Below are 19867 nucleotides of genomic sequence, written 5' to 3' on the forward strand. Positions count from 1 at the left end.
TATCGGTTGGCCAGCCATTACGTTGGTACCACAGGTTTCTCCTAGACTGCAGCGGAATGCAGCAACTGTAGAAGATCGTCTGTCAGGAAACTGTGGTACTTGTGGATGTGCAGTGATCGGTCTATGAAAAACGAGCCTATGAGTTGATAGTTCGCTGTCCCATACCACATGTTTGCACTCCACGTTTACTCTTCTAGTTCCGACAGATGAAGCCAACTGGGATTGCCAACAGACCGATAGTGTATGTTTTGGCGGTTTACCTGGTCATGACTGGTAAATGTGGCTTCATGACTATAAGTGATACATCTTGAGTATCCTGTCTTAATACCCATGAACAGGAGCTAACAAATTTCCAATAATTATTTCCATGTAGCTCGTGATGGAGAGAGGTATAATAGATACGGAACCTGTGCAGATGGAGAATGCGTAGGACACTTTCCTAACTCACGCCACTTCCCCATGCGATTGTGAGGGAGCTAACTTGAGGGTCAACTGCAACAGCAGCAAGAGCATTAATTTCTCCCTCTTCTGTCGTCACTTGTTTCCTTCTGTTACATTGCCTATATATTACACTACGTCTTTACACTACCTCTTCCACATAACTAGTAGAAGAGATTGATAAATAATTTGCGAGATGGTTGAACTGTGTTGGGATATCTCGCCGCTTGCACTGTGCAAGAAGGAACTGAATCTTTCTACATTCTACACACACGGTGAGCATGTCGGATTTTTCTGCACTGGTAAATCCCACCGTCCACCCACGGTCTACTGTTTGGAGTGTCGCACACTGACTAACTAGGAAGTAAAATTATGGCATTTCAGTCTTTGATGGCAATTTTTTTTATTTTCAATGGCCGGTTTCAGGCTAGCTGCCCACCCTCAGATCTTATATTGCAGTTACAGAGCAAACTGTCAGTAGAGAACTAATGAAATTAAGGTTATTCTGTAACTGCAATATATGATCTGAAGATGGGCAGCTAGCCTGAAACCGGCCATTCAAAATAAAATAAAAATAGCGATCAAAGACTGAAATGCCATATATTTATTCAAAGAACGATCGCGGCAATGTCTAGTTTTGATTAACTAGGAAGTCTCGATGCACTCAAGAAACACACATGTACACTGTAAGCAAAACAGAATAAAATCGTGAAACTTTTTTATTTAAAAGAGTGTGTCTGTACTTAAATTGCAGACTGTCTGAGAAGAAGAAACTTCCAGGTTATTTGATTCTGAAACAGCTGAGTAAACCTGAAAGTACTGAGCCTACTTACTTGTTCTTATCATGTCAACATTCTAGGGCAAAGAAATCTGACTGCTCAAAAAAACTACAACCTGACTTGAAATAATTAATTCAAAAGAACGGCCCTGATTAAAAAGAAATCTTATCAGTAACCTGTACATTTCATTAAGCACTTACCTTACAAAAATCTTCATTACGCGAACTACTGGAATCAGCGAGCGTCAATACTTCCAGCTAAATAAAAGATTCTAACTGCTAAAGCCACTAACTACTAATAGGCATGTGGTCAGCAAAGGAAAGATTTTGTGGCAAACCAAATAATGTATTTTTTACGTTAATAATGTGACATCCAGTTCAAACACGAATATAAATCGTCATTGACATGTAGTACAAAGGTATATAATCATGAATCATGTTCAGTCTCCAGGTCAAACATGTACAGATCGTTAGCCTACGCTAACACTTCAGACCTCTACTCTCCATCGATGCTAATTTCTCACATCTAACATCCATCACTGCTAAATGTTCGCCTCCAACTGCCCAACAATAGAACTATCACTGTTAGCGACTAACTTCCAACTGCCAAACAGTACTGGCGATTAACTTGCAATGCGTCCGACCAGCCACAGAGTCTCTTACAAAGAAAGCGCAGTCAGAGATCCAATGCAAAGCGCTACACAGAGCTGCCAATACAGAAGCAGTCCACTTACAATCGTACCTAACAAATACACAGGGTGAATGGCTCAAACAAGTATTGGTGTGGAAACTTTTCAAAATACGATATCTCGTGAACGACTCGCACTAGAATCCTGCGACAAACACCACTGACGTTTTAATTTGCCCTATTTTTAGCCTGTTATCGTTAATAGATTATTGTTCCCTTTAAAAAAGTGAATATAGCCCAAAAATTACTTTTTCTAATACCAGCCACTGACTGCCAATCCGCTTTCCGAAAACTTCACGAGTGGCATTTCCCATTTTTGCAGTATTTGCGGTACAAGTTTTAGGTGATTCACGCTGTACTCACCTACAACCGTGGCCGATCCGGAAAGAGTTCAGGCTACCTGTAGAATAACGCTGTGCTAAGAGGAATGTAAGGAAATATCCTTTGTGGAATCTGTCGGAAAATTGCTTCCGCGTATTCGTATACTGTACCTACGGCATCTTAAATGTATTTCTATGAAAATATGTTGCTTGGAAGCTCACGTCTGAAGCAAACTTTACTTTCTGCAAAGCATGAGTGGATGCTTGATAGGCGCTGACGACCTTTGCTTACGTTCTTCACTTTCTGTCCCTGCAGAGGATAGCTGCGAAACAGACCCACAGTAGATCATAAATTGCTTCATTATTCACTTCACAGCCGGCCGGAGTGGCCGTGCGGTTCTAGGCGCTACAGTCTGGAACCGAGCGACCGCTACGGTCGCAGGTTCGAATCCTGCCCCGGGCATGGATGTGTGTGATGTCCTTAGGTTAGTTAGGTTTAATTAGTTCTAAGTTCTGGGCGACTGATGACCTCATAAGTTAAGTCGCATAGTGCTCAGAGACATTCACTTCACAAAAATAACCGAACTAGTTGATAGCACAACACAGAAGTGACTATGAAATGGCCACTACTCTGCTGTAGCGTCTACACTGTTCTGTTATCATTATTATTGTTATTATTACTACTATTATTAGTAGTAGTAGTTAAGGAACACCCATTTTGCATTTAATTTTCGTTTATTTTCTGCGAACACTCCAAATCACTCGAGAATATCGTAAAAATGGACATTCAAAAATTGTAAAAACTTTAGTATTCCACGTTAAAACGTATTCTCGATTGCTCAAAAAACTTTCCAGTACTCTTGATTTCACTGAAGTATTTAGAATGCTTTGAAATAAAGTACTCTGCCAATTAATTGTTTATAGAGCACCGAGAACATTCCGAAACGTTCAAAAACGTTAAAAAAATCCAGGAACTTTCTAGAACACTCTGACATTTGAGAATGTTTTAGTGCATCCTAAGCCATTCTTTAATATTCAAGAACATTCATAAAAGACCGGAAATACTAGCTTCGTCCCTTAAAATACATATCGATGCAACAGACACTGAAGATGTCCTGACGACCACCAAAATGTGTCACTGCAAACACTCATATCTACAGAAGCAAAACAGATACCACCGCACACCCATAACAAAGCTGGCGATTCAAGCGTAGCATCTGACACAAAAATCAGTGAATGGCGGTAGACGAATCAGGCGCCTGCTGCGAAGACCCATATGCAGCAACGTTCGCTGAACGATCGTTGAGCAGATGCTGTTGGTAGCCGGTAGGTTCATCTGGGCTGTCAAGTGCTGAACAGTTTCACGTCTATTCGCCCTTACACACCTCCTCTCACCCCCGCCGCCCCCCTCCCCTCCCCCTCCCCCTTGATACTGAAAGCAAAACCATACTGATTTAATAATTTCATCTCAGCGGCTCACTTACAATTTTTAACATTTATGTGGATGATTTAATTTGAGAATGGAAGCTCAGAGACAAGAGGGACGAATAACGAGCATGTTGAAACTTCCTGGCAGATTAAAACTGTGTGCCGGACCGAGACTCGAACTCGGGACCTTTGGCAGAAGTAAAGCCTTGGGGACGGGGCGTGAGTCAAGCTTGGGTAGCTCAGTTGGTAGAGCACTTGCCCGCGAAAGACAAAGGTCCCGAGTTCGAGTCTCGGTCCGGCACACAGTTTTAATCTGCCAGGAAGTTTCATATCAGCGCACACTCCGCTGCAGAGTGAAAATCTCATTCTGGAAACGATCATCTTTCTGAGACACAGAACTGAGATTGTTGGGATCAATTAAAGGCTGCCTGGGAGTGAACAGATTCCAAAATTGGCGATATGAGAAGAAAAATGATTATTTTTACAACAGAGAATGGAATAAACGAAAAAAATCTTCCGACATCTGGGAATCGCTGTCACGATAACAATTTTCTTTGCAAACACAATATGATAGTACGTTGATAGGTGGCCACGCGACGTAAAACATTATGGCGACTCTTCCGTTGCAGAGCCTCTTAGATCAATCACCAGAAGCGACAACTCTTGTTTTTGCTTTATCAATGGAGAGCAACATGCCACTATGAGTAGGACACGTGTCCAGCAACGTGTCACCGGTCCTCAGGGCTCGCTGGCACGATGTGAATTCGCCGGTTTTCATCACGGGACTTTGGTAGCCCAGCGCTTCATTAACTTCACACTGCCAGTGGCTCCTCTATTTGTGCACGCCCACGCCAGCGATCATTGCCCCAGCAGCACAGCACTCGTCACCGCGCTGCTGCCGCCTCGTCCCCCACCCCCTCCCCAGAGGTTGCCACGCTGCAGCGGCCACACAGACTCATATCCCCGTCGATGGTATGGGGTTGTAGTGATTACCTGAAAACGAAACAGGAGCCATGAGAAATTGATCAAACTGTGCAGATGAATTTTCACATGAGTCTTGTTAAAGGTTTCTGCAATAGCTGTCTGTAACATGTAACATAGCATTCGCAAAAATTTCAACTACTAAAATTCTGGTGGATGTTATTACTCGTGGAGCTCGGAGATCGAGCTGAAATTTAAGTCATTACGTTACATTTAAGTGCGAGAGACATTTTACATTCATCTTTATTCAAATCACTCTTCTCTGAAGTTTCAAACGTACACCAACATCCGGACAGTTCCCAATAATGTACTGATTTTCTGCTAAAACTGAATGCAAGAAAGAAAATACTCCGGTTTTCTGGATTCTGGAGTAAAAATTTGCAGTTTTGTGTTCTGTGTTACAGGCAGTTTTAATTTCGATAGGGGTGCATTTAAACCATTAAACGAACTATTTCTCCCAAATGTGTATGTTCTGTCTCATAATACACATTTTTAAACATAAATTATATACATAAAATGTGGTTATTTCCACTTACAGACCGTTTTCACAGAAACGTTGTATTTCTAGCTTATCGGCTTATGATTGGAATACTGCTATAGAATCTCAATTCGTGTTAACAATAAACAAGGCTAGAATTGGAAGAAAAATCAGCATTGGCCGTATTTTGTTGTTTTATTGTCAGCAAAATCGATTTTCGGTCACTTAGTGACCATCCTCAGTGCTAAAGGTTAAAAATTTCTACACAACTATCAGAGAGTATAAAACAGAAATTCACAACTACATCTGCATATGAACATAAGAGTTGGTACCAACACACCTGTCATATACAATTAAAATTGGTAGGCACTGGTATCAAGCTATAACCACAAGCTTAGACCTATCACACAATCAGAGGCCGCTGTTTACATGCATGTGTACAGCAGACCTCGGTGTGATCTATTTTCCTGACAATAAAACAACAAAATACGGCCAATGCTGTTTTTTCTTCCAAATCTATCCAGAATGTGGTCGTGGGGCACACAACACGCCGTGGAGTCGCCAAGGCTCAAGGTCATAGAGAGTGGAGGGGGGAGAGGAGATGGATATCAATGCAACCTTTCTCTATCCAGTGACATGAACAATGTGTTTCTATCTTTTGTAGTTTTTCTACAATAAATAATTGATATCTGTGGTGGACGGGGAGAGGGATTTGGGGGGGGGGGGGAAGAAGGAGGAAATGGGCAAAGAGGGGAGGGGGGAGGAGAAGGACATTAGGACGTATATCCATTTTAGAAACATTTGCTTCCTCTTTCTTTCTTTTCCATCTACCAAGACTCAGTCACAGCTATGCTTTGCCAGGTACAGCTAGTTTTGAATAAAGTCTTACAATCTAAATACTGTTAGGACAAAGAGTCTTATTACAGTGTCTAACCAGTTTATGAAATATTTACCCTTGCCTCAACTAACACAATACTTCGTAAGTAGCTAGAAATACAGGTTGTACATTAAGTCCGGGAACACTTTCAATTATTTTTGGCATAAGAACCAACATTGTACAGATATCATAGGTATGTCATTTTGAAGAGAAACCCTGAAAGTTTTTTTTCATGTATACCGCCACAGTGTAGTTTGATAATTTGCCGCTAGTCAACGCTAGTCGCAAACATGGCGAGTTCAGGTGCGGTGCGAGTTTTCTGTGTGTTGGGATTCTACAAAAACAAGTGTGGTACAGCTGTTCAACGGATGTTTAGAACCAAGTACGGTACGAAGCCATCAGCAATGAAGGCCATTTACCATTGGCACAACAAATTCGTTACGATAGTTTGCTTGTGCCCAGCAAAGAGAAGCAAAGTGAAGTGAAGTGGGGCGCGTACGAGAGACATTCATAAGGAGTCCCAGGAAATCGGTGCCTCGTGCATCCTGTGAACTCTAAATGGCTCCAATGACACTATGGAAAGTCCTGCGACGGAAGCTGTCTATAGAACCATTCAAACTGAAGCTAGTACAGCAGCTCAGTGACGACGTCAGAGGCAAGCGTGTTTAGTTTTGTTCGCAGTTGCAACAACTGAATGAGGATGAAGATGGCATTGTTGATCGCTTAATTTTTAGCGACAAAGCCACTTTTCACACTAATGGGAAAGCGAACAGGCATAATTGTCGAATCTGGGGTACAAAGCATCCACACGAAGGCATTGAATTTGAGCGTGATTCCCCAAAGGTAAATGTTTTTTTGTGCCTTGTCACGCCGACAACTGTATGGGCCATTCTTCCTCGCCGAGAGCACTATCACTCGATATTCCGACTTGGACATGTTACAGCAGGCGCTGATGGCTCAAATTCAATCGGATTCTCTGTTCATCTTGGATGGCGCTCCATTCCATTTTCGTCTTGAAGTTCGTGGGTTCTTGAACACGGAGCTGCCGCATCGATGAATGCCTTGGTGTTCAGATTTTTGGCTTCAGGCTGCTGGGACCTCAGTTCCAGTATGTCATAACTTTACGCTGTAGAGGGGGCTTTAACATTCCACAATGCTTGACAGTGATAATATGTCGAAGTAGCAATAAATATTTTTAACATTCATATGCGGAATGAAAAAAATGACTCTTTAAGCAAGCTATAAAGCGTTTATTTTGTCGGTTCTCGCAATGAAGACGCTGTAATCAAGTCGAACATGGTGTTCATTCCCGTCAGACGTCGTGGGACGGAGCTGTATTCACGGGAAGAACGTCCTAGGCTATCCGTTGTGTTGGAAGAAGCTGCAGCGGAGGAGGCGATAAATCTCGCGAGATTTACCGGATTGTCTGTTATTCGCATTAGCCGCGGGCATAAAACTTTCGCTCGTACCAGTAACTGGATCCCGGAGCACCTGTCTCGTGAAGAGGTTTGTTACGGCCGTGCTTCCGGCAGACGAGAGAAAGCTAACAGGTGCTCTCGGGACGTATGATAATTCTCAGCGTTCCCAGCATCGGACTCTTACGTCGTACGTCGCCGAAAGGAATGAGGTACTAAGGATGTCGGAACGGCTAATTAAATGCCTCACTAGCTCCACTGAAATTGTAATTACATGCAATTAAACGAATAATGGAAATGAAACTACTATTCTGTCTTCATTTATGTGCATGTAAGTCACGTTTTCAAAAATGGTTCAAATGGTTCTGAGCACTATGGGACTTAACATCTATGGTCATCAGTCCCCTAGAACTTAGAACTACTTAAACCTAACTAACCTAAGGACAGCACACAACACCCAGCCATCACGAGGCAGAGAAAATCCCTGACCCCGCGGGGAATCGAAGTCACGTTTTCCCAGATTTATACACTACTAGCCATTACAATTGCTACACCACGAAGATGACGTGCTACAAACGCGAAATTTAACCGACGGGAAGAAGATGCTGTGATATGCAAATGATTAGCTTTTCAGAGCATTCACACAAGGTTGGCGCCGGTGGCGACACCTACAACGTGCTCACATGAGGAAAGTTTCCAACCGATTTCTCACACACGAACAGCAGTTGACCGACGTTGCCTGGTGAAACGTTGTTGTGATTTATTAAAAAAACTAAAAACACGCCTCGATTGCTAAAAAAGCACGTAGTGTTAAGTGTTAACACAGGTTTCGGCGTAGATAACTACATCTTCTTCAGAACAACAATAAAACCGACAAGTGCCTAAGAAGATCTTTGTTAATGATTAAAAGAACACCAAAGCTATACATTTACGGAAAAGAATAGGAAAACATAAACAGTACATATGTACAAAGTCAAAACCACTACTTAACTTCATGGTGTACGCTCCACCTCACACCGGCCTGTGTTCGATGGGCCATGACCCGCCATAAACTGCAACTACAAACGGTCTCTCACTTACAAGCCTGACCCGCGATCTATGCACACGCGCAAGACTAGGGAAGTTACTTGAATGTGCGTGCGAATGCGAATGCCTCGTGTAAGGAGGAGAAATGCGTACCATCACGTTTCCGACTTTGATAAAGGTCGGATTGTAGCCTATGGCGATTGCGGTTTATCGTATCACGACATTTCTGGTCGCGTTGGTCGAGATCCAATGACTGTTAGCAGACTATAGAATCGGTGGGTTCAGGAGGGTAATACGGAACGCCGTGCTGGATCCCAACTGCCTCGTATCACTAGTAGTCGAGATGACTGGCATCTTATCCGTATGGCTGTAAAGAATCGTGCAGCCACGTCTCGATCCCTGAGCCAACAGATGGGGACGTTTGCAAGACAACAACCATCTGCACGAACAGTTCGACGATGTTTGCAGCAGCATGGGCTATCAGATCGGAGACGATGGCTGCGGTTGTCCTTGACGCTGCATCACAGACGGGAGCGCCTGCAATGGTGTACTCAGCGACGAACCTGGGTGCACGAATGGCAAAACGTCATTTTTTCGGTTCTGTTTACAACATCACGATGGTCGAATCAGTGTTTGGTGGCATCGCGGTGAACGCACATTGGAAGCGTGTAGTCGTTATCGCCATACTGGCTTATCACCCGGCGTGATGGTATGGGGTGCCATTGGTCACCTCTTGTTCGCATTGACGGCACTTTGAACAGTGGATGCTACATTTCAGATGTGTTACGACTTGTGGCTCTACCCTTCATTCGATCCCTGCGAAACCCTACATTTCAGCAGGATAATGCACGACCGCATGTTGCAGGACCTTTACGGGCCTTTCTGGGAACAGAATATGTTCGACTGCTGCCCTGGCCAGCACATTCTCCAGATCTCTCACCAATTGAAAACGTCTGGTCAATGCCGGCCGAGCAACTGGCTCTTCACAATACGCCAGTCACTACTCTTGATGAACTGTGGTATCGTGTTAAAGCTGCATGGGCAGCTGTACCTGTACACGCCATCCGAGCTCTGTTTGACTCAATGCCCAGGCGTATCAAGGCCGTTATTACGGCCAGAGGTGGTGTTCTGGGTACTGATTTCTCAGAATCTATTCACCCAAGCTGCGTGAAAATGTAATCACATGTTAGTTCTACTATAATATATTTGTCCAATAAATACCCATTTATCATCTGCATTTCTTCTTGGTGCAGCAATTTTATTAGCTAGTAGTGTATCTACAACCGAATTATTTATTTCATTTTAGCTTATAGTTCTTTTTCCTTCTTGTGCGATCCTCTGACTATTTGGTGTGACCGACCATGACTTTCTCACTTCTGACAACCTCTCCCAGTTAGTGCAAAAGGCATGGGCTGGCGATGTACACGTGTACAGATGGCGGCGATATCGTATACACAAGGTATGAAAGGGCAGTCCATTGGCGGAGCTGTTATTTGTACTCAGCTGATTCATGTGAAGACGTTTCTGACGGGAATTATAAGTCTTTGAACGCTGGATGATAACCGGAGCCAGAAGCATGGAACATTTGATTTCGGAAATCGTTGCGGAGTTCAGTATTCCGGGATTCAAGTGTCAAGAGTGTGCCCAGAATACGAAATTTCGCGTATTATCTCTCACCACGGACAACGCAGTGCCCGGCGGCCTTCACTTAACGACCGACAGCAGCGGCGTTTGCTAACAGACAAGGAACACTACTTGAAGTAACCACAGAAACCAAAATGGAACGTGGAACGTGCGACGAATGCATCTGTTAGGACAGTGCGGCGAAATTGGCGTTAATGGGCTATGGCAGCAGACGACCGTCGTGAGTCCCTTTGCTAAAGGCACGACAACACCACAGCGCCTCTTCAAGGCTCTTGATCATATCGGTTGGATCCTGGAGCCTGGAAAACCGTGGCATGGTCCGATTAGTCGCGATTTCAGTTGCTCAGTTTTCAAGTGTGGCGCAGACCTCACGTAGCTATGGCCCAAGTTGTCAACAAGGCACTGAGCAAGCCACTGGTGGTTCCATAATGTTGTGCGTTGTGTTTACATGGAATGGACTCGTACAGTTGATACTTGACTGGTAATGGTTATGTTCAGATACTGGGAGACGATTTGCTCCCATTCGTAGACTTCATATTCCCAAACAACGATGGAATTTTCCTGAATGAAAATGCACCATGTCAAAGGGGTACAATTTGTCGAAACTGATTTTAAGAACATTCTGGACAGTTCGAGCGAATGATCTGGCCATCGAGATTGCACGACATGAACGCTATCGAACGTTTATTGGGAATAATCGAGAGGTCAGTTCATGCACAAAATTCTGCACCAACAATCCTTTCGCTATTATGGACAACTATAGAGAGATCACGGTTCATTATATCCGCAGGGGACTTCCAGCTACTTGTTCAGTCCATACCACGTCGCGGTTCTGCATTATGCCACGCAAAAGGAGGTCCGGCACAATGTTTTAGAGGTATCCCATGACTTGTCATCTCAGTGTAATACCCTGACGTCTTAATACATGTCCTGCCACCTTGTGTTTCCGACATATACAGCAATTCTGTGACGAACCTCCACATTTCCGCTTGCAGGTCGTGTTTCTGATCAAAAATCGATTTTTATGTGCGTGGATACGTTTATGAATAGTTCAGTGTGCAGAAAAAGAAACCAGGAGCTTCAAGAACCACCAGCCACCAGAAAACGTCGGAAAAAATAAGGATGACTATTTTTAATTCCCCCAAAGCGATCTGAACGCAAACCTGCAACTGCTCTTGGATTTATGGTCACACAGTGAGACCATTTCTTCGTAAGGACTTGAAATTTCATTCATACAAACAGGAAGTGCTGCACATACTTAGTCCACGCGGTTTTGTTTCACGAAAAATGCATATGAAGTCTTGATATAAGACCTGCCTCATAACTCCCTTGTGTTGTTCAGCGACGAGACACACTTGTCTGGATGCGTGAATAAACAAAACATGGGATATTGGAGTGTCACGGACCCCCGAGAAGAATTTCATTAGCAGCCCCTACATACAGAACGTGTGACTTGGCATTGTAGGTCCATGGTTTTTCGAAGAGAACGGTAGGGCAATTATGGTCACTTCTGAGCGTTGTGCCAAGATAGCTGAGGAGCTTTTTTCTTCCCGAACGTGAACAAATGGATGTGAGGGATATCTGGTTCCAACTAGTCGGTGCCACGGCTCACATGAACGTCAATGACTCTCTTGCGCGAACACTTCTCCTACCGCCTCATCTCTTTGAGTTGCTATCTTCGGTGGCCAATAGGCACGACGGATTTAGATCACTGTGACTTTCTTTTATGGGGCTGCCTTGAATCCTTGCTGTATGCAATCATCGACGGACCGTAGGTGAGCTGCGGAACAATATTAGCGCTGCTGTTGCCAACGTAGTGACATATTGGACAAAGTGGACCAAAACTTCCGATACGAACTCCCGGATGCACTGAGCAAAACAGGAGTTGCCTTAAATACATCTTTCCAAAACTTAATTAAATAAAATTTTAAATCTAACAATGTATAGAGAAGAGAAACTGGTATCTCCAATATCCTTTGTTTTACGTTTGTTTGAACACTGAAAAGACAAACTAACTGGCATATCTGCCCGATACCGTGTAGGGTGCCGCGAGTATGCAAAATTGTCGCTACACGACGTGGCATGGACAGGACTAATTTCCGAATTAGTGCTGAAGGGAATTTGCACCATGAGTCCTTAAGCGCTGTCCATAGCTCCGTAAGAGTACGAGGGGTTGGTGATCTCTTCTGAACAGCATATTGCAAGGCACCCTAGATATGCTCAATAATTTTCATGTCTGAGGAGTTTGGTGACACGTGAATGTGTATAAACAGAGAAGAGTGTCCCTGACGCCACTCTGTAGTAATTTCGGACGTTTGGGGTGTCGCATTGTCCTGCTGGAATTGTTCAAGTCCGTCGCAGTGCACAATTGACATGGATGAATGCGGGTCATCAGACAGCATGCTTACGTAAGTGCCACCTGTCAGAGTCTTACGTTACTCCATCTGCATACGCCCCACGCCATTACAGAGCCTCCACCAGCTTGAACAGTCCCCTGCTGACATGCAAGATCCGTGGATTAATGAGGTTGTCTCCATATCCGTACACGTCCATCCACTCGATACCATTTGAAACGAGACTCGTCCGACCAGGCAACATGTTTCCAGTCTTCAACTGTCCAGTGTCGCTGCTGACGGGCCCAGGCGAGACGTAAAGCTTTGTGTCGTGCAGTCATCAAGAGTTCACGAGTAGGCCTTCGGCTCCGAAAGCCCATATCGACGATGTTTCGTGGAATGGTTCGCACGCTGACACGTGTTGATGGCCCAGCACTGAAATCTGCAGCAATCTGTGGAAGGCTAGCACGCTGAACGATTCTCTATTCTGTCGTCGTTGGTCCCGTTCTTGAAAGACCTTTATCCGGCCTCAATGATGTCGGAGATTCAATGTTTTACCTGATTCCTGATATTCACGGTACACTTGTGAAAGGCCGGCCGGTGTGGCCGAGCGGTTCTAGGCGCTTCAGTCTGGAACCGCGCGACCGCTACGGTCGCAGGTTCGAATCCTGCCTCGGGCATGGATGTGTGTGATGTCCTCAGGTTAGTTAGGTTTAAGTAGTTCTAAGTTCTAGGAGACTGACGGCCTCCTATGTTAACTCCCATAGTGCTCAGAGCCATTTGAACCATTTTTGGACCACTCGTGAAATGATTGTACGGGAAAAGCCCCACTGCATCGCAACCTCGGAGACGCTGTGTCCATCGCTCGTGCGCGACTATAACACTACGTAAAAACTCATTTAAATCTCGATAACCTGCCACTGTAGCAGCAGTAACGGATCTAACAATTGCGCTGCGTTGCGTTGCGTCGTGACTCATGTGCAGTCCATGCATGGTCAATGCAGGTTAGACTCTTGTTGCAGATTCGTATAGTTTAAAATTGCGGATGTCATTTATCATAGATTTACCAAAATGGAGAACTATAGGGTAGATGGGTGCCTGTTAGTAAAAAAGCTTCTCGTATTAATGTGAATAACGCAAATACTTGATTTCGTAGACTTTCCCGGCGTAATAACTTCTGATATTCTTCACGGGTTTGCAGCCGGATCATGTCGTCGTCCAGACACAATATTTCGGCTGACCAGCTGGCTTTTTGGGGAGCAAAATAATTGATGATGGTCAAAGTAGAGAGGATATAAAATGTAGACTGGCAATGGCAAAGAAAGACTTTCCGAAGAAGAGAAATTTGTTAACATCGAGTATAGATTTAAGTGTCAGGAAGTCGTTTCTGAGAGTATTTGTATGGAGTGTAGCCATGTATGGAAGTGAAAAATGGACAATAAATAGTTGGGACAAGAAGAGAATTGGTACTGGGAGATGAAGAAGCTTACACAGGATAGAGTAGCATGGAGAGCTGCATCAAACCAGTATCTGAACTGAAGACCACAACAACAAGGTGGTCAGAAATACTTTGTAACGTTTACAAGGGTGTTGCAGGTTTGGTTGTACCGTTTCCGATTTAACTCTCATCGAAGTTACACAATCATCCAGTTGGCGCCCGAATTGAAGCAACCGGTCAGATACAACTATTTTCAGTTGTTTTCATAGCGCAGATAATAGTGCACTAGATTGCTCAGTCTTTGAGTCGGTTTGGGTCCTTATTCCGATTCTATGTCCAATTTTTGTATCGCTTTCTTGTTCGGTTGTAGGAAACGAAACGAAAAACACGTAGGGTGACAGTCTGTGCGCTCTGCTTGAATTTACACGTGCAACGACCTGATTGGCTAACTTCAATGGCGATTAACTCGGAAACGGTGCAAGGTATCTAATTTTTTCATTAACTATTATTTCTCAGCACATCCTACCCAGAGCACCGTTACAAGCTTTTCAGGTTCTTTTTGACCACCTTGTATAGGCGTACTGTTACTGAACCGTACGCCTATACAAGGTGGTCAAAAAGTGCATGATAGAGGGTATGGCTTCCACTATCAAGGAATAGGTTGCGGAGAATATATTTAGGTGTGGGACGTTGCCGCCCTCCCCCCCCCCCTCCCCCTCCCCTCTCTCCCTCAATCACCCCATTTTTATTTCCATTGCAATCTGACAATCATTTATTTATCCCTATTTTATTTGAGCAATTACCTCCGCAACAATATTTACCACACTGAAACTTTTCTAGCAGATTAAAACTGTGTGTCGGACCGAGACTCGAACTCGGGACCTTTGCCTTTCGCGGGCAAGTGCTCTACCAACTGAGCTACCCAAGCAAGACTCACGATCCGTCCTCACAGCTTCAATTCTGCCAGTACCTCGTCTCCTGCCTTCCAAACTTCACAGAAGATCTTCAGCGAAACTTGCAGAACTAGCACTCCTGGAAGAAAAGATATTGCGAAGACATGGGTTAGCCACAGCCTGGGGGATGTTTCCAGAATGAGATGTATCCTTTCTTCCAGGACTGCTAATTCTGCAAGTTTCGCAGAAGAGCTTCTGTGAAGTTCGGAAGATAGGAGACGAGGTACTGGCAGAACTGAAGCTGTGAGGACGGGTCGTGAGTCGTGCTTGGGTAGCTCAGTTCATAGTTAGCCGGCACTGTAGCTCAGCGTGTTCGGTCAGAGGGTTAGCTACCTTCTGTAATAAAAAAAAAACTGAGTTAATGGATCGACAACGAACTTAAACGGATGTCTTAAGACGTCCGCCCCAAGCACATGCAAAAAAAAAAAAAGTTGGTAGATAGAGCACTTGCCCGCGAAAGGCTAAGGTCCCGAGTTCGAGTCTCGGTCGTGGAGTTATTGTTATGGACTGACGCCAAAACTGCGATCATTTTGAGTCAGTGTACCTGCCCGTCTCTCAGATGTCACACCATTTGGAAGCGTCCTATTGTTTTGTGTAAGAGTATTACTGTGGCTGAGTGCACCAACGCATAAGACACCTCCCCGGCTGGGTCCCTGCCACTTGCCGCCGCCAGGCAGTAAACAAACTCCCCCTTTGTTCCGGGCGCGTAAAAGCGGGGCCCTTAACGCTGCCGAGAGAGAAGAGCACCCCCTAGCGGCGGAGACCGCACCAGCTGGAGCTGACGGCGAACACCCGGCCAGGAAAAACAATTGGGAAGGATCGAGTGTCGGCCGGCCCTGGGTCTCCAACTGTGTCGGCCGTGGAGCGGCACGTGCGCCCCTGGCGGCGGCTGCCCTCATTAGGCCTCTGGTGCAGCGGACGCGCCGTAACGAGGTGTCCGCAGATAGCTTGGCCACGAGCTGCGACGAAAAACGTGGCCCCTCCTGCTCCTCCTGCTGCCCCTCGGTGACAGCAGATAAGGGGGCGGCAGCGGGGAAACGGGTCACTGGGGCCTCAGGCGACCGGCATGGCCAATGCCACCAGTCACATATTCCCCAGCAGACTCCGCGCGGAGCTCCACAAGATTTGGACAACAAACTCACCGTACAGTTCCCATCGGTCTGATGCGACTCCCATTTCCTCCTGTGCTCCCCAACGGCAACAGCGCGGGGGATGGAATGTGATAACCCACGAGACTGTTTCCCTGCAACCGCACTTGCAGGTCGGCATGTGATTTCTCATCCAGATACAAGGCGAACGGTCATCTAGCAAAATTACATCCCGTGAATTTGAGAACAGATGTACCGGGTGAGATTCTTGAGTTTCTCCCGGCGTATTTGATAATCAAAATATCCACGGGTGTACTGCCGGTCTACAGTGTCCAACGGGCCCAATATTTCGGCGATCATACATGTAGCCATCATCAGGTGAACTGACGGACTGAGCGCCTGTGAACGTGCCGGCACGGAGATCCGTATGCTATGGCTGCTCAGAGGGAACTGGGTTCGGTCGCGGCGGCGGCCGATTCAATTACCCTCCGCCCGCGGCGCGCTCCTTCGGCTGTCCGCGCCCCGCGGGACGGTCTCGCGGTGGAACAGATTGCGACGGCGTCTGAGATGAACTCGGAGTGATGGCTCTGTCCGCCGTGGTCGTCACAACTATGCGTTTGCTCGATTTACTCTTGATTAACCCAATCGCTGGTTCCCAAGCCTTGCTAAGATTATGGCCACAGTCACGGTTTATGAGGTCGTCATTGGTGAGAATTTCGATGCTCTCTCTGACAACGCTGTCCCAGTATCTCGACGTCTGTACCAGAATACTCGTGCGTTCATACTCCATAGAGTGATTTTCCAACAGACAATGTTCAGCCACCGCCGACTTGCTCGGATACATCAGTCGAGTGTGCCTCTGGTGTTCACGGCATCGATCCTCGACGGTACGCATCGTCTGACCAATATACGACTCGCCACATTGACACGTAATCTGGTACACGCCGGCCTTTCTGAAACCGAGGTCATCTTTGGCGCTCCCCACCAGTGCACGAATTTTATTCGCAGGACAAAACACAGTTCCGACCCGGTGTTTCTTCAGAATTCGGGCGATTTTCCCCGAGAGTGCGCCTGTGTATGGAATGAATGCAGTGCCTACCTCCTCCCTCGTGACTTCATCCATCTCAACAGGTTGTGATACAGTGGTTGGACGGAGAGCACGTTGGATCTGCCACTCTGAGTACCCATTTTTTCGAAACACAGTTCTCAGATGTTCCAATTCCTGGGGTAGACTCTCTGCGTCAGAGATAGTGCGCGCCCTATGTATTAGAGTTTTAAGTACCCCATTCCCCTGTGAAGGGTGGTGGCAGCTGTCTGCGTGCAAATACAGATCAGTGTGCGTTGTCTTCCGATACACCCCATGACCTAGGGTGCCGTCAGCCCTTCTCTTGACCAAGACGTCAAGGAAAGGTAATTTATCCCCGTTTCAGTCTCAATAGTGAATTTGATTTTGGGGTGTATGGAGTTTAGATGTGTAAGGAAGTCAAGGAGTTAATCCATACCACGTGGCCAGATGACGAACGTGTCGTCCACGTAACGGAGAAAGCAAGTAGGTTTCCATTCGGATGACGACAGGGCTTCCCCCTCGACGTTCTCCATGTACAAATTCGCTACCACCGGGTGATCAAAAAGAGTAAATTTGAAAACTTGATAAACCACGGAATAATGTAGACAGAGAGGTAAAAATTTACACACATGCTTGGAATGACATGGGGTTTTGTTAGAACCAAAAAAACACTCAATATTGCTAGACGCGTGAAAGATCTCTTGGGCGCGTCGTTTGGTGATGATCGTGTGCTCAGCCGCCACTTTTGTCATGCTTGGCCTCCCAGGTCCCCAGACCTCAGTCCGTGCGATTATTGGCTTTGGGGTTACCTGAAGTCGCAAGTGTATCGTGATCGACCTACATCTCTAGGGATGCTGAAAGACAACATCCGACGCCAATGCCTCACCATAACTCTGGACATGCTTTACAGTGCTGTTCACAACATTATTCCTCGACTACAGCTATTGTTGAGGAATGATGGTGGGCATATTGAGCATTTCCTGTAAAGAACATCATCTTTGCTTTGTCTTACTTTGTTATGCTATCTGTTACTAGTCTGATAAGATGAAGCGCCATTTGTAGGAAATTTTTGAACGTTTGTATTTTTTTGGTTCTAAGAAAAACCCATGTCATTCCAAGCATGTGTGTCAATTTTTACATCTCTATCTACGTTATTCCGTGATTTATTTAGTTTTCAAATTTATACTGACTTTTTGATCATCCGGTATATAAACGAGAAACTGACAACACTGTCACTTGTGCAACGCGTCATAATGTTCAAAGGAACGTGTATCTCCACACACCACTGTATCAGCGACCGCAGCACACTGGTCCCAGCACAGCAGCTCAGCGTGTTCGGTCAGAGGGCTCCTCGCCCTCTGTAATAAAAAACTGAGTAAAGGACTCGACGATCAACTTGAACGGATGTCTTGTGACGTTCGCCCACACCAAACGCAACGAAGCCGACACGGTAGCTCATTGTGTTCGATCAGAGGATTAGCTGCCAGCTCTGTAATAAACAACTGAGTGAATATATCAACGATGAACTAGAAGGGTGTCAAGGGATTTCCGTCCCGAGTAGACGCAATGAAGTATCAAACAAAATAAGATGTCGGTACGGTAGCTCAGCACGTTCGGTTACAGGGCCGATTGTCCACGAAAAAAAAGAAAACCGAGTTAAAGGGTCGACTATCAACTGGAACGAATGTCATATGACATCTGCCCAGACCAAACGAACCTAACAATATGGAAATTTTTTTAAAAAAATAAAAAAGTAGACTGCTGGGACATCAAGCCCACATCCAACAAGGAGCTATGGCTCGAATCCTAGTCAGTTATATATATATATATATATATATATATATATATATATATATATATATATAAGGCGGCCGTTTTCTAGTTTTCGTCGTTTATAAGCAGGAATACATTTTATCGTATGACAATAGACTATCACATGATAGTGGAATTCATTTAACTCCACGGATGTGTCTGCTAACTGTATAGTGCGTAACCGTAACTGGTCCTGTCAAGTTCACATAGCGCGGCTACCCGATGTGAAGTGTCACGATGATCTCTCCATTGGCAAAAGATTCCGGAATAGTCCCCCATTCGGATCTCCGGGAGGGGACTGCCAAGGGGGCGTTACCATGAGAAAAAGATTGAATAATCAACGAAAGGATAACGTTCTACGAGTCGGGGCGTGGAATGTCAGAAGCTTGAACGTGGTAGGGAAACTAGTAAATCTGAAAAGGGAAATGCAAAGGCTCAATCTAGATATACTAGGGGTCAGTGAAGTGAAGTGGAAGGAAGACAAGAATTTCTGGTCAGATGAGTATCGGGTAATATCAACAGCAGCAGAAAATAACAGGTGTAGGATTCGTTATGAATAGGAAGGTAGGGCAGAGGGTGTTTTACTGTGAACAGTTCAGTGACCGGGTTGTTCTAATCAGAATCGACAGCAGACCAACACAAACAACGATAGTTCATGTATACATGCCGACGTCGCAAGCTGAAGATGAACAGATAGAGAAAGTGTATGAGGATATTGAAAGGGTAATGCAGTGTGAAAAGGGGGACGAAAATCTAATAGTCGTTGGCGACTGGAATGCAGTTGTAGGAGAAGGAGTAGAAGAAAAGGTTACAGGAGAATATGGGCTTGGGACAAGGAATGAAAGAGGAGAAAGACTAATTGAGTTCTGTAACAAGTTTCAGCTAGTAATAGCGAATACCCTGTTCAAGAATCACAAGAGGAGGAGGTATACTTGGAAAAGGCCAGGAGATACGGGAAGATTTCAATTAGATTACATCATGGTCAGACAGAGATTCCAAAATCAGATACTGGATTGTAAGGCGTACCCAGGAGCAGATATAGACTCAGATCACAATATAGTAGTGATGAAGAGTAGGCTGAAGTTCAAGACATTAGTCAGGAAG

General features: G+C 45.2%; 1 protein-coding gene and 1 non-coding gene across 5 annotated transcripts in view; one reads left to right on the forward strand and one right to left on the reverse strand.

The window, feature by feature from the left end:
• The window catches only part of LOC126267068 (muscle, skeletal receptor tyrosine protein kinase-like), a 590423-nt gene that overhangs the window by 304474 nt on the left and 266082 nt on the right, over positions 1-19867 (forward strand). The gene's annotated exons all lie outside the window — the stretch shown is intronic.
• On the reverse strand, positions 14698-14772 carry Trnas-cga (transfer RNA serine (anticodon CGA)). The gene has a single exon. It is a non-coding gene; the product is annotated as a tRNA-Ser (tRNA).

This window comes from Schistocerca gregaria, chromosome 4 (genome assembly GCF_023897955.1).
Source record: "Schistocerca gregaria isolate iqSchGreg1 chromosome 4, iqSchGreg1.2, whole genome shotgun sequence".
NCBI lineage: Eukaryota > Metazoa > Arthropoda > Insecta > Orthoptera > Acrididae > Schistocerca > Schistocerca gregaria.